The 15,454-nt window shown below is 37.1% G+C and overlaps 1 protein-coding gene across 11 annotated transcripts in view; it reads left to right on the forward strand.

Moving 5' to 3' along the window:
- SOX5 (SRY-box transcription factor 5) overlaps positions 1–15,454 on the forward strand; it is a 1,033,373-nt gene that overhangs the window by 105,466 nt on the left and 912,453 nt on the right. The gene's annotated exons all lie outside the window — the stretch shown is intronic.

Here is a 15,454-nt window from a genome sequence, read left to right on the forward strand (position 1 = left end):
CATGCCCAGCTAATTTTTAAATTTTTTTGTAGAGACAGAGTCTCACTGTGTTACCCAGGCTGGTCTCAAACTCCTGGGTTCAAGCAGTCCTTCTGCCTTGGCCTCCCAAAGTGCTGGGATTACCGGCAGGAGCCACTGCACCACACCAACAAATGAGGCTTGAAATGTATAATGCAGTAGTCAGAGGAGAAAACCACTCTAAGTAGGAGGTGGGGAGAGTCCTGTTTAATACATTGTCTCATTTAAATTACCAACAAAGTCTAGTACAATTAAAATTTATCTGAATTCAGCATTCATAAATGTAAATAACACTATTTTCTTCTCTTCTAACATTTGACTCTTTAGGAGTAGAAGCACATCCTAAGGAAATAACCTGATATCAAGTAAGGATTTTAGAAAAGCAAATTGCAGGGTGTTCATTTACGTCATTGTATTTTTAATCAAATTTTATACACAGAATTGGCAAAAGAGATTAGTTTTTACTAGGGATTATAGAAGCAGAGGTAGGAAAACTGAAGTTTCCCTATTAGCCTAGGCTTACTATATTATCAGAATTTAAGTATGAGTCTTTAGCTCTGTTCTTGACATTACAAAAATAGTTTGCCTGAAAGAGTAACAATAAATCTTTTCAATATAATAACATGACAATAATATCATGAATATTGTTGGAGACTTTCCAGAGCTCTTCCATATACAGCCATATACTGCATAATGACGTTTTCTTCAAGGAAAGACTGCATATATAGGATGGTGGTCCCATAAGATTATAATACTATATTTTTACTGTGCCTTTTCTATGTTCATTTATGTTTACATACACACCTGCCATTGTGTTGCAATTGCCTACAGTATTCAGTACAGTAACAGGCTGTACAGGTTTATAGGCTGGGAGTAATAGGCTGTGCCATATAGCTTAGGTATGTAAGAGACTATATCATCTAGGTTTGTGTAAGTACACTGTGATATTCACACAAGGATGAAATTTCCTAGTGACGCCTTTCTCAGAATGCATCCCTGTTGTTAGTGATGCATGATTGTACATTGTATCACTGCATCCTCAGATAATCCTGTGCGGTAAGAATGGCCAGTAGAATTAGCTTCAGTTTGCGGTGGAGAATATTGGGAAGACGGAGGTAAATGATGTAACCCAAAGTGCTATTAATTAATAACTGAGCTGGGATTAGAGTCTCTAAGACCAGGGAATACTCCATTATATTAAACTGAAGTATAATTTTATAGAGATGATAATATGAAACAAAATTGCTTTGTAGTTATTATAAACTTTAAAGCATTGAAGCTATTCAAGAGAAAGATGTCTCAAAAAACAACAGGTTTTTATTTTACTTGGCTATCATAACTGCCAGAGTAAGTGTTCAATGAAGGTTAGATTTTATTACTATTATTACATAAAGTTTGAAAAATTACTAGACATAATACCCAAGACAAAGTAAACTAGTGCTACTTAAAAAAGATAATAATATGTGGCATGTATATGGTAAAGGACTATTGTTATCTTCAGGTAACAATGTGGCTGTTTTTACCTCCATTCAGAAAGCAGGTATTTCTTCTAAGAAGTTAATTCATTAGTGTGTATTGCTATTTTAACAGAGATAGAATATAATATACAATGACATGATGACCCATGGTTTTATGCATTTGGGCAAAAACCATCACTTCATATCAATTGTCATCCTCCCATTTCTCTTGTCTAAGGTGTAGATCCATTGGTATCTTTCATATTGCACAGTAACAGCATCACTAGCAACATCCAAATTCACTGTGTTCAAAACTAGAATAGTAGTGGCCACTTTTCTGGCTTAATTAAATGACCAGCTTGGAACATGTCAAACAGTACAATAAATCCTCCTACAAAATAATGTTTCTTGTTGAACAGCTTATACAACAAATTCAGTATGTATCAATGCGAAAACTCTGCATACATAGAATTTCATCTTTATTGTTCCTTCTGTAAATGTGTTGTCACTTAGTAGAGGGCAACCAAATCTCAGGCCAAACATACATAAATATGTGACAATTTATGCTGTTTGGGGACAGCAAGAATCTATTGGTTATTCAGTTATAGGGGAAGTATATTTGGTGATATGAATTTGCTTTATCCAACAAAATATGGTCTGCAAGAGCAAACCAATTCAAGTTACCAAAGTCAGTTTGGACTGATCATGTGGTACAGTCATATAAGTGGGAACATTACAGGGATGAGTTCAGGTTTTTTCTGGAAGAGTCTCTGTGGAGGAAACTACCACAAAGGAGCTATTACCACTGCTGCTTTCTTGTTTTTTACCACTACAGTGCTGCATTCTTACAACCCTAAAATCCATCTGCTCTTAACACACCGTCAAAAAGAGGGGGAAATGCATCTCCGAGGGAGTGCTCGAGAGAAGATAATGGAATGGTCTGATGTAATCCCATACAAATTATTCCTCATGATGTGAAAATGCTTTTACAGGGACCTGGGAGATTTCTAAACTGAGTAAGTCTAAGTAAAAACAATTCTGGAAAACATTGTAGTTTGAACCTAATCCACTTAACTGGGTCTGTCTTTAAGTTGCTCACTTACTTCAAGTTTATTCTTTCAGAAGTTGAGCATCTCTGTCGTTTAGTAGTGGTCAGATTAAGTGTGCTGTTCTGCTTACTTGCTGGCTGAAGTCCTTTTTGTTACTTCTAGTGTAAGCTTTTAGAAAGCTACAAAATACAGTGACAGACACTATCATATTCAATTGGACATGCTTTCTGCAGATTTGTTAAGGATTTACTCTACACATTTGTAGCATTTAGTTTCCATGGAGATGACCTCAGTGGTAAGAGGGACAGCCTTTAGGTTGGACCTCAGATTTTCCTTTCATTTCCATTTAATTTGATTTGACTGCAAAATGTCACTCCCATTGCATTGATTAAGCTTCGTTGCTGCCACCAGCACTGTTAGGAAGGTGAAAGGGCAGGCTAGCTGCTGTCATTTTGCACCCCTACCCTTTTCTGATATCAATACAGATAGGCTTTGGAGATGAGAAACTCCTTCACTACATTGATGCAGACACAATTTTTTCTTGCTCACTTCATGAACTATAATAAAACTGAAAATATGCTCAGAAATCTTTATTCACCAGATTCACTCTATACATACTCAATTTTTCTCTGCTTCAGCTCCACACTATTGTAAGGTATGATATAAAATGTACGATAACTAAAAATTAATATGTCTTAATGTTTCCCTGAAATATATTTTTTTAAACTCAGCAGCTGGCCACTCTCTACTAAAATAGTTCTTTTATAGTTCAAATAAATTTGAAAAAATACAAGATAATTATACAAGTATGAAGCATTATTCTTGTTCATATGGATTGGAAGTGTCATCTTTAGGTATTAATACAGGTCATTTGAAAGTAAAATGATACAGTAGACAGTTTTCCTTTGGTACCCTGTATACTCCTGTCGGTTTCTTTCTTTATTCCCTTCCCTGATTCTTAATGTCTCCAGGAACCCAGAACTCATCTCTCCTTTTAGATTGAAAAAATCGATAAATTAATTCAACAATAAGATTTAAGAAAATAAATGTGATAACTTCTTAGGATTATCATACTTATATTTAACTGGAGAAGCAGGGGACATTATTTAGCACAAGAAATTGATTGCAAATAAAACTCCAGTTATATGTGGAAAGACAAGTTGACAGGAAGGCTTCCAGATACTCTACACATCATAGCACCTAGCTTTGAGCTTTGATGTGAATGCTTGATTCTGGTGTGTCTAGGTTACCTTGTCAGGTTTCTTTGAATGGACCATCATTCAGAAACAGCACTCCATCACTTGATGGAGCGTGCGCAAGAAACCTGCAAATTCATGGCTTGGAAAACATACTAGCAAGTCACCAGAGATAAACCAGCACTTCGTGACAAAGGACCTTAAGTGGGGCATATATTTCTGTAAGAAAGGTAGCTTTAGTGACTGGAATTGGGATTAGGGAGAGGGGGAACGGAAACAATCATCCCTATTTGGATGTTGACTTCTTGGCTTATAGAGTTTTGATCGGGATCAGGTGTGCTGTCCTTTGAGAATTGATACCAGCAGTGTCTTTTTGGGTAGTTCATCTTATTTCTGTTAAAAGTCTGAAGTGATTGCAGTGGGAGAGTACTGACAATTTCTTTTGGTCTCTTCTATAGTGATTGTACTTACCTACACAAGTTTTACTATCTTGGAATGTTCTAGAATTCCAGTTAATAAGGTGAAAGTCATAAACATGGCTCCATTTAGTTGTTATCTCTAAATGATTTAGAGAAGTGTTTGCCAAATTATAATGTGCATATGAATCACCTGGAGATGTTGTTAAAATTCAGGTTCTGATTCAAAAGGCCTAGGGTGGGGTCTGAGATTCTGTGTTACTAACAAGTTGCTAACTGAGGCTGATGTTGCTGGTTCCCAGATCACACTTTGTTTAGTAAGGATAAGGGCAGGTTTCCAATCTTGACTGCAATTAGAATCACTTGGGAAAATTAAAAACATCTATATCTGGGTCCCATCCTACCCCCCAGAGATTTGTCTTTAATTAAGTGGAATGTGGCCGGGTATCAGGATTTTAAAGAAGCTCTCCAGCTGATTTTGGCGTTCAGCTCACGTTGAACATGACTGAGTAGAGAATGGACCCTGGAAGATGAAGAAAAAAAATGCCCATAGATGATAATGTCATAAATAATATTTTTAAAAGTCTACCCAGGGTTTTAATTTTTGCAATCATTCTGGAGTTTTTAGAGAAGACACTGAACCAAATATATAAGTAAAGAAACAATTCATCATTTTATGCATTAATGTCAAATATTAGTCCACAAATAAACATTTAATGATATTCTCTTCAGCAGTTTCTTCCTTTAAAAATAATTTAGGATACGTTGCCAGATTTAACAAATTTAAAAAAACAGACACTGAGGCGCCATCCCAGGCTTGCTGAATCAGAACATGCATTTTAACAAGATATTCAGGTGATTCACATGCACAATACAAATATTGCATGGGACATACTTATACTAAAAAAAAAAAATAGTTTACCTGCAATTCAAATTTACTTGAGTGTCCTGTATTTTACCTCACATCCCTATTTAGGAAGGAACTGATTTCCTTATAGAATAAAAATGGAAAATAGTAATCTGAGTTGAGAGAACACTCTTAGTATTTTACATTTCATTTTATCTCATCTTCCCTTATCTATAATTCCCACTAATTTTTAAGCCTATAAAGTAAAACCAGTGATAGCCCTCAAAACCAGTGGTAGTCATCCTATATGTTGGAAATAAATAGAACATTGTTCTGTTTATGCAAGAATGGAGACAGCTCCTTCACTTTTGAGGCAATAATCAGTTTGCATTAAAATTATTTTCCATTTTTGTTTATTTATTTAAAAATTGTCTGATATTCGGAAATTCTTTTATTTATAGAATCCAGAAGCTGCCTTGTTATAACTAAAATATAACAATTGGTGCTCATAAAACTACAAATACTAGAATTTCCCCAAAGGGAAACTATCCAAAGGCTTATCTTACTATGAAAACACAGTCCCACAAGGCTAAAAATGTTGTGTCTGTATGCCCAAATAAGAAATGCTAATCTCTTAAAAAATTACTTAGATTAACTAAAATGTCAAAGCCTAGCATTGGTAAAAGCAACAACCATTGTTGGAAACTCACATTTAACTGTGGCTCCTGTTGACTGGCCTACTATGATTCACAGACGTATATATTTTTAAAAAAAACAGGTTTTAGAAGTTTAGTCACAAAAATTAATTTTCAGGTTAAGGTAAAAAATACACCATTGACATTATTAGGTTTTTCTTTTAACTGTCTCCTCTTTTGGAGTCTTAGTCACACATCTGGTACTCTATTAAGAAGATGATATTCATATGCTGGTATTGAATACAGCGATTTGCGCTTTAAAATGTAGTGTTGAGAACTCTATTTGGAATGTGTTACTGTATATAAGATTGAGCTTTAATAGTGTTATATTTCAATCTATAAATAACTTTTGCTTCCTATCTGACATTAAAACAATGTATGGCATTTGGCAAAAAGTAAACTGCCAAATGATTTCTTAAGTGCCTAGTTAAGGGATGACATTGTAAATTTTTTATACTGGCTACACAGCCGTAAGAATGTGTTTTAGGTTTACTGATCTTTCAAAGTAAATGATTTATTTTGGCACTATGAAATCATGAATGCTAATCACACTCTGGAAAGTGTAGCATTGTTGATTTTTATTTATAACGAGTCAGGTTCACAGGTATATTATGTGGGGAAGCTGTCTTTAATTAGTGAGACTCAGGAAGGTAAATGATAATGAAGCTTTCACATTTGCAAACTTGGTGAGCCAAGGGAGATAGCGAATGTTTATTAGGAGTCCCAGTGAGGTGCTTGGGTGAATGGACACATCAAGAGCTCTGTGGTCAGTTCCCACATGACCTAACTGAACCTCAGTTCCTTCATTTGTTAAGTAAGAACAGGCATATTCCCTTCACTGACTTGCTGTGAAGGCTAGATAAGATAACATGTGAAGATCCTGGCATAGTCAGTAGACATGCAGAAGAAAGGTACTTCCACCTCAACCACCCTGATGCCTTAAATCTCTCTCATGCATTCTGACCCTTCTTCCTTAGTAGAGTTTCTAGAAATATGATATGGCACATGGGACCCTGAATAGAGATGGAATGTTAACTGTTACTTGGCCAGATTTAAGCTCAAATGTGATTTTGTTAGGTGACATTTACTTAAAAGTTCCTTGAAGAAAACCATTTCTAATAAAGGAACACCCACCTGTAAGTCCAGAAATAGAGGCTCTGGTCCTGGGACTAACTAGATTTTGATTTGGCGGAAATTGTTTAACTGTTCTTGGCTGAGGTTTCTTTATTTTTTACAAAAGAGGAAAAGTTGAATTACAGTATCTCTATGTTGCCCTCCAGCCACTCTCATTATTAAGTCTCTTGGGCTGGGTTTCCTGAGGTGCTGAGTTAGAGATTGCAAGTACTCTCAGGATTAACACCTGTGAGGAGTAAGACTTTCGCCTCTGCTCTCCAGTACCAGGCAGAGGGAGGAAGCGGACTGAGATGCAGCCACAACTCAGAGCTCAGCTAATCCATGGGGAGCTTTGGACTGCATGGCCTCGCAGAGCTGTTCGTAGCTGAGGTAAGGATACTGGGCCTCTCTACTCCTAGACGCTTTGTAGGACAGTCATTCTACTGTGGGCAGTTCTGGGGAAGAATCGCTTGGGAGTGATCAGCAGTCAGACCTCCCGGCAGCTGAAAGGAGGGCCTTGGTCCTGGAGGGACATCCAGGGGCACAGCACAAGCCTCTACTGAGTGAGTCTAGAAAGTTTCCTAGCATCTCAGGGTCATTGACTCATACTCAGCCGACTATCAGTCTTCATTGGAATGCTATCACTTTCAGGGATGTTTAGGGAAATGCTAAACTTCAAAATCTCTGCACATAGTTGGAGGTGTTATTTTGAGCGTGGGCTCCATGAATGCATTCTCCAAAGTGAAATTAATCAACATACTCTGCTATGAAATCTTGACTGAACTTTATAGAAGGACAGACTTTTTATGCTGTTTCTAAGGGATCTCTCTCATACACATCTCTTCAAAGGCACCATTATCAACAGCTGTGGCTCTTGGAGTTTCATTTGTAGTTATATCCAGAACAAAAAGTGCTTACATACAGTATGAGACATCTAAAAAATAATAGTTATACAAGCCACCTAGAAAATCAGCCACTTTGGAACTTTAAGAAAAGATTCTGTTCAGGTTCTGTTCCAGTTTCAAATAGAGGAACTCTTCCTGCGTCAATGATGTTCACCCATTTTTAATTAGCTGATTACCTGTTTGAGGACTATGTGTTTCTCCTGTGCAATGGATTAACCCTGTGGGCTGCGACCCTGCAGGGAAGGTATTTTATGTTCTAACAAAGGGGGCTACATGGATGAGACCATCAAGAAGATAAAGCTAACTTGATCCACTATCTAAGGAAGCTCAGTGTATTCAAATAAAAATGCATTCTTGCAGTGGACATATTTGGTGGGATAAACGAGGTGTGAGGCTCTGTATCCCCTTAGTTGGCCTGAAAATAGGATGTCAAACAGCATATAATCATCTTTTTTTTCTAAGAAGAGAGAGTGAAAGTGATTTCTATTTGTGTCAGATTTTAGATGTCTTAATATTCTTTCCTGTCTAATTTTGCAGAAAGTGATAATAGAGTTCCTGTCAAATTAGAGGCTGCAGACTTTTAACCTATGTCATGAAAAAAATTAGTTATTATTACCATAAACATAATTCAAATAAAAATTTAGTTGTAATACCATTATATGGAAGGGTGCATTCCAAGCTTATAATTTTACTCATTACAAATATTAAAAATTCAGAATGACAGTGCATTGAAGAAGAAATTTTTAAAAACCAGAGGTTTTTGGATTAAGTCTTGCTTCCAAAGATGGAGGGTCAATGTAAATTCTTAAGTGGAAAAAATAGAATGAAAGCGATTCCCGTAAATACTTGTGCATCTGTTACTATAGAATGCAAAGCTATTTTTTTTAAATGCCTTAATCTGCCACATGTTTGTATCTGTGAGGCAGAGACCAGAGTGGATACTGTCAAGGGTGAGGAATAAAAGTGAGATAAGAAAGAAGCAAGTAGAAAATTCACACAGCATGCAATTTCATGGAAGAAGGTGCAAGTGATATGTCTGATCTCTGATGAGCCAGTAGTTTAACCTGTTTTATTAATCACCTGAGAGTTGCTTGCTTAAGTGGGATTGTGATGCTGGATCACTTTAGAATTGTTCAGACCTTAATAGAAACTCAAGACAATCTCTATTCTCTCCTCATTAGATTTTCCAAATGCCGGTAGACAGAGCACACTTTTTCAATAGTTCAGGTTTATTCACGGAATACTTAAGCAGGTGCATTTTTGGTGGGAAATTAATAAAACAAGAGAATGAATGAAGAAACAAAGAATATAGCTCTAGAGAAGCCCTCTCTACCATTGCTTTTAGCAGTATTAGCAAATTGGGTCACAGATAATTAGATTAATTTGACTACCCTATGGTTTTATTTGGAGAAATGTAATGTGGCAACCCTCTTTGCTCTTGGATATCTATAGTATACAAGAAAATGGAAACACTCGGCCTTCAAAAATGAAAGAGCTATTATGTCATGCTGAATCAGAGAGATGTAGACGCTGATGGAGTATCAACACCTGAAGCCACTCTATTAAAGCATGCCTTGGTACTGCAAGCAAAAGTCACAGAAAATTGGCTCTTGTTTTGTCATCTAAGCTTGCTACCAGTTAGTTTCCTTTAATTGGCTATCATATCCATTTACCAGAAATTGGCTCTCTTTCCTAGCTGCTGGATGTAGGAGTGATTTGCTTGTGTGAATGTGCTCAGGATCACACCTGCAAGAGAATTGTTTCAAGCCATCATTTCTGTTAGAGAAATTACTAACCATGAATGTCTAAATAGGTATATTACAAACGAATTGCAACACCTAGAACTGGAGAGGCTCTCCTGGTCTATAAGATATTACTAAGTACAATTTAAGGATAGTTAAGCATAGTATAAAAGGAGTTGAAAAATAAATAAACAAGCTCAATGCTTGGTGTAGGTATTTTACCTAAGTATTAAGCTATGGTTAGCTTATAAACCTACATCTTAATGCCACTCTGACTAGATTGCTTTCATGAGTAGAGTGTAACCACTTCAGCATGCACTTTTGCTCAACTTAAGAAATCAGATTTTTTTTATTATTTCAAAACATAGTGCCTTTTTTTTAAGGAAAAAAAATTCTAGCATTTAACTTTGCTTTTCTGAACTAACAGGCATTTATGGTTATCTAATTGCTTTAACCATGTATTTCCTGAAATGTGGTTGTCCACCAGTAGTTTTAACCACAAATGCAGAGCTCTAATTTCTACTCTTCAATAGATTTTCTGAATTAGGTCCACTCCTGTCATCAGAGAAAGGTTAATGTAAATCTAGAATAAATATTTAAAAAATATAAGAAGAAGGTACTTTAAATGCAAAGGAAAATAGATTTAACATTCTTCTGAAACAAGTCTAGTAAGGATTTTAAGTTTTTAAGACTTTCTATTTAATTACTTTGCATTGAAGCCAGCTGGTTTGCTAACTTTCATGACCTTATATTCCCTGAATGTTCTCATAAATCAAAGGAAGAATATGCTCAATTCTAACATTAGGCCTGGGGAAAATTCCATATTTGAAAACAAAAGAAAGAAAGGTAGAATCAAGGTTGCCTTGGGAATTTTGAGGTCCTTGGTAAGGTTAATTGGGAGGGCATAAATTCCTTTATCCTCGGATTCTTCTTTTCCTTTCTCTTCTCTCCCCCTAGGCTTTCTTGCCCTCTAACCCATCAATTTCTCTTATAGCTAAAGCCTTCACACTTCAACATTGAACCTGGAGATATAAAAATATTCTAACAGGCAGGGGGATGTCCTTGGTGGTCTCTTCAAATTCTTTTTAGTGCTTTATTTTAAATTCCAATGATTTCATAGAAACTCAAGGGTGAAATGGTCCTCTCAAGGTCATCAGTCTAGCCTCTCCAGGTAAGAATGCCTCCCACCCTCTGGGAGTTGGCATTAGTGGCCAGTCCCAAGGGACACATTCCTGCTCCGAACTTCTCCAGTAACTGTGGATGACCTCTGTGATGAAGTGGAGGAAGGAGGTGCACATTAGGTTGGATAATTTTTTAAACTACACATTTTACCTTATAAGTTCAATTTTAAATATGTAAATCATTGCTTTACGCAAGCTACTCTTTCTGAAGAGATGTATGTCAAATATTTAGGTATTTGGTAGGGAAGGAAGCCAGAATACACTGAGATCAAGCAACTCGATAAACATTAATTGAGGACTTCTGTCTAAGGAGTTGCAAGCTCTAATGCCTCAGAGGATGAGGTAGATGACATAAATCTATTAATTGAGCCTTATATAAGCAATTGGGATGGTGTGAGGTCTGAAGCCTTCAAGACCATGTGATAGCCAGTCAGAACATGTGTTTGGGTCATATTCTGCCCAAAGCATTCAGTGTGCAAACTCTTAAGTCTCTTTGTATGATATCTGCTGGACCTTGCAGGAGATGTGAAAGTGAAGACCTGATTCCTGATTTCACTGAGGTAAAAGAATAATACAAATTATTACTTTTCTAATGGCATCTATAATTCCTAGAGTAGCTACAGCGTCCCAGGCATCATGCCATTCTTATTCAATGTTTATACTAACCCTATGCAGTAGTCATATTCAACTCCATTTTAAACGTGGGAAAGTGGAGGCCCAGAGAGGTTTAGTTACTTGCTCATGATCATTTCTCTAATATCGGTTAGAGCCCAGGTTAAAATGAAAGTCTACAGACCTGCAGACTTCTAAAACCCATCTTCTTAATCACGCTTCAGGTGTCCTTCAGATTATCTTCCATGAAGAGTTAATATTAGATATTCATTTTTTAAAAAGATGATTATATGAAAAGGTGTTCAACATCGTTGATCAGAGAAATGCAAATCAAAACTACAATGAGATATTATCTCACCCTAGTTAAAATTATGTCTACCCAAAAGGTAAGCAATAAATAATGCTGGCAAGGATGTGTAGAAAAGGGAACCCTTATACACTGTTTGTGGGAGTGTAAATTAGAGCAACCACTATGGAGAACTGTTTGGAGGTTTCTCAAAAAACTACACATTGAGCTACCACATGACCTGGGTAATCCCACTGCTGGGTATATATCCATAAGAAAGGAATCAGTATATATATATATATATATATGAGATATCTGCACCCCCATGTTTATTGCAGCACTAGTCATAAAGCCAACATTTGGAAACAACCTAATGTCCATCAACATATGAATGGATAAAGAAAAAGTGGTACTTATACACAGTGGAGTACTATTCAGCCGTAAAAACGATGAGATCCTGTCATTTGCAGCAACATAGATGGAACTGGAGGTCATTATGTTAAGTGAAATAAGCCAGGCACAGAAAGACAAATATCACATATTCTCAATTATTTGTGGGGGCTAAAAATTAAAACTCATGGAGTTAGAGAATAGAAAGATGGTTACTAGAGACTGGGAAGGGTAGTGAGGGGGTAGGGGAAGCAGGGATGATTAATGGGCACAAAAAATCAAAACAATAAGATTTAGCATTTGATAGCACAACAGGAGGACTATAGTAAATAATAACTTAATTGTATATTTCAAGACAACTAAAAGAGTATAATTGGATTATAACATAAAGGATAAATACTTGGCTGGGCATGGGTGGCTCACGCCTGTAATCCCAACACTTTGGGAGGCCAAGGTGGGTGGATCACTTGACGTCAGGAGTTTAAGACCAGCCTGGCCAATATGGTGAAACCCTTCTCTGCTAAAAATACAAAAAGCCAGGTGTGGTGGTGCATGCCTGTAGTCCCAGCTACTTGGGAGGCTGAGGCAGGAGAATCACTTGAGCCTGGGAGGCAGAAGTTGCAGTGAGTTGAGATTGTACCACTGCATTCCAGCCTGAGTGACAGAGCTAGACTCTGTCTCAATAAATAAATAAATAAATAAATAAAATAAATACATACTCGAAGTAATGGATATCCCATTTATCCTGATCAGATTATTACATGTTGTATGTCCGTATCAAAATATCTAATATAGCTCGTAAACATATATACCTGCTATGTAGCCACAAAAATTAAAAAAGAAGATGATTGGTGCTTCTATGGTCAAATAATGGAAAACAACAAAGTTTGAGTTACAGAAAGTGAAACCCCACACATTACTTACTGTGGGATGCTTCCAGCGGCTTCCACATTGTGCATTGTGAATCCCTAAAAGTAGGTATATTTTGCAGTGTTTCCCAAGCTACGGTGAATTTCATAAATGTGAATTTCATAAATTATCTCAAGTCCTGTTCTAAGGAACAAATTTTGGGAAATTCCTATTTATAATAATACCCAGCTTCCTCATTGAGATTAGTGTTGTCATTAAGGAGACAAATATTGTGGTTGCGCATACTCATTTTACAGAGAGTGTGTCAAAAGAAAGGTAGTCTTAGGATTTGGTCTTAAAGATAGGTAGTAATTTTCATGGATGATAATACTTTCATAGATAATGTTTGGGGGCTAGGGAACACTTCAGGAGAGGATTTCAGTCACAGGAGTGGCATAAACATACACAAAGGACTGAGGGGCACAAGAGTCAATTTGGGCAATGTGGGAAAAGACTGGTGGATGAGTGTGATTTGATGGTTACCATGTGTTCACTTACTGTTAATTATATTTTAGAAGATGGTTCTTATTACTTCAAAAGTTAGAAAAGATCTAGAAGATTTTAAGTCAGATAACAGGATGCCATCTTCACATATATTAAATTCACTAATTTCTTGAAAAAATATTTACTACTATTATCTTCCAGGCCCTGTTTTGGGTCTGATGCTACAGCTGTAAATAAGCTGCACAAGGTTCATGTTCTCAGAAAACTCACAGACAAAAGCAACACAAAGCGACATGAAAATGTCAACAAGTGGTAACTGCTCTGCAGAGAGTTAAAATAGGCTGATGTGATGAAGAGTGCCTTAATGGCCAGTGTAAAATAATAAGGACCTAGATATTTTGAAGATCATGGGGAGAACATATTAGGCAGAGAGAACAGTTAGTTCAGTATCCTCAAGGGAGAAACAAACTTGAGGTTATGGAAGAACAGAGAGAAGACTAATGTGGTTGGAGCATTGGCAAGGAGGAAAATAGTAAGAAGAGTTTGGAGAGTTGATAAGAGCGAGAACACAGAGTAAGGAATTAGAATTTTTTTTGTAAGTGTGCTGGTGAGCTGTTGGAGGTTTGTAAGAAGGGGTAAGGAGGTTGTAGACTGTGTAGTCTTCCCTCTGATTGCTTTGTGAATGATAAATTACAGGAAAGAGAGTAGAGGATCCAGTTAGGAAGTGATTGTAATAGTGTAGGAAGTTCTAGTTTGGACTTGGGGTGGTAGTTGTGATGGAGAGAAGTAGAGAATTAATTAAACCTAGGATGTGCTAATGAAATGGAAGCGGGGCGTAGCAGGGAGGAAATTAGGTACAGGCTGGTGGCATTTCCTGAGATGAGGAAGACTGAGGGAGGTGCAGGTTTGGATGGAATGTCAGGAGGTTTGTTTTGGACACGTTAAGATGGAAATGCCTGTTAGACCTTCATGTGGAGAGGTCAAAGCAGCAATTGGATTGGTGAATCTTGAAATCAGGAGTGAGGTCTGGGCTGGAGATAATAATATAGGGATATATTACTCTACATTATTCCGATAACGTAGTTAAAAAGGTCTACCCACAGTTAAAATGCACCTCAAAAAGATAAGCAAGCAAAAGTATCTGTTAATAGTGAAAACTTAAAAGTGAATAAGGTATAGAAATACCATAGTGCAACAGGAATTAAGGACACAACTAGTTTCCTCTTATTTATTAAGTGGTGGTAAAGCATCAGGAAAGCATTAAATTTTAGTATTTAATACCAAGAAGTCCCCTGTAGTTCAAATACTTGTCTCCTCTACAACACCGTGGGTAATATCTTTCCTGGAGAGACCTGAATGCTCGGTATTGCCAGGGCTTATTGTTGCCTTCCAAGGTGAGCAATTCCAGGTTTATAATAAGTTCTTCCTTTTTGTGAATGGATATTTTTTTCAGCAGTAGTTTTTCTCTCCATTTTCACCCGATGCTACAATTTGAGATTTAGAAAATCCAATCCTCACTCCTTATAAGAATCTCTCATATACTGTGAGATGGTTATTGTACCTTTCAGGTTTTTTAGGTTTAATATACCTAGTACTTTTAGTTGCATCTCATATGACATGTCTTTAAGTTGCCTTGCACTTGTTTTGTTTTTGTTTGTTTTTGAGACAGAGTCTCATTCTGTCACCCAGCCCATGCTGGAGTGCAACCTCCGCCCCTCGGGTTCAAGCAATTCTCCTGTCTTAGCTTCCCAAGTAGCTGGGACTACAGGCACATGCCACCAATGCCCAGCTAATTTTTGTGTTTTTAGTAGAGATAGGGTTTCACCATGTTGTTCAGGCTGGTCTCGAACTCTTGACCTCAGATGATCTACCCGCCTTGGCCACCCAAAGTGCTGGAAATACAGGAGTGAGCCACCACGCCCGGCCACACTTAAGAACAATTTGTCCGCATCCCTCTCCAAGCATGGCACCTTGGGTTTCCCACAGTGTTGTGGGCGTGCTCCAATGAGACTGAGTAGAGGTGGCTGTGGCTCCCATTTGCCCATACTTCTGTTGATGGGAAGCAATACAAGACCTCTCTGCTTTTTATTTTTTCATAAAATCTTTGATTTTACAATAGTTTTATAGAAAAGTTGCGAAGATAGTATAGACAGTTACTATTTACCCTGTATCCAGCTATCGTTGTTGTTAACAT

Source organism: Pan troglodytes, chromosome 10 (assembly GCF_028858775.2).
Source record: "Pan troglodytes isolate AG18354 chromosome 10, NHGRI_mPanTro3-v2.0_pri, whole genome shotgun sequence".
NCBI lineage: Eukaryota > Metazoa > Chordata > Mammalia > Primates > Hominidae > Pan > Pan troglodytes.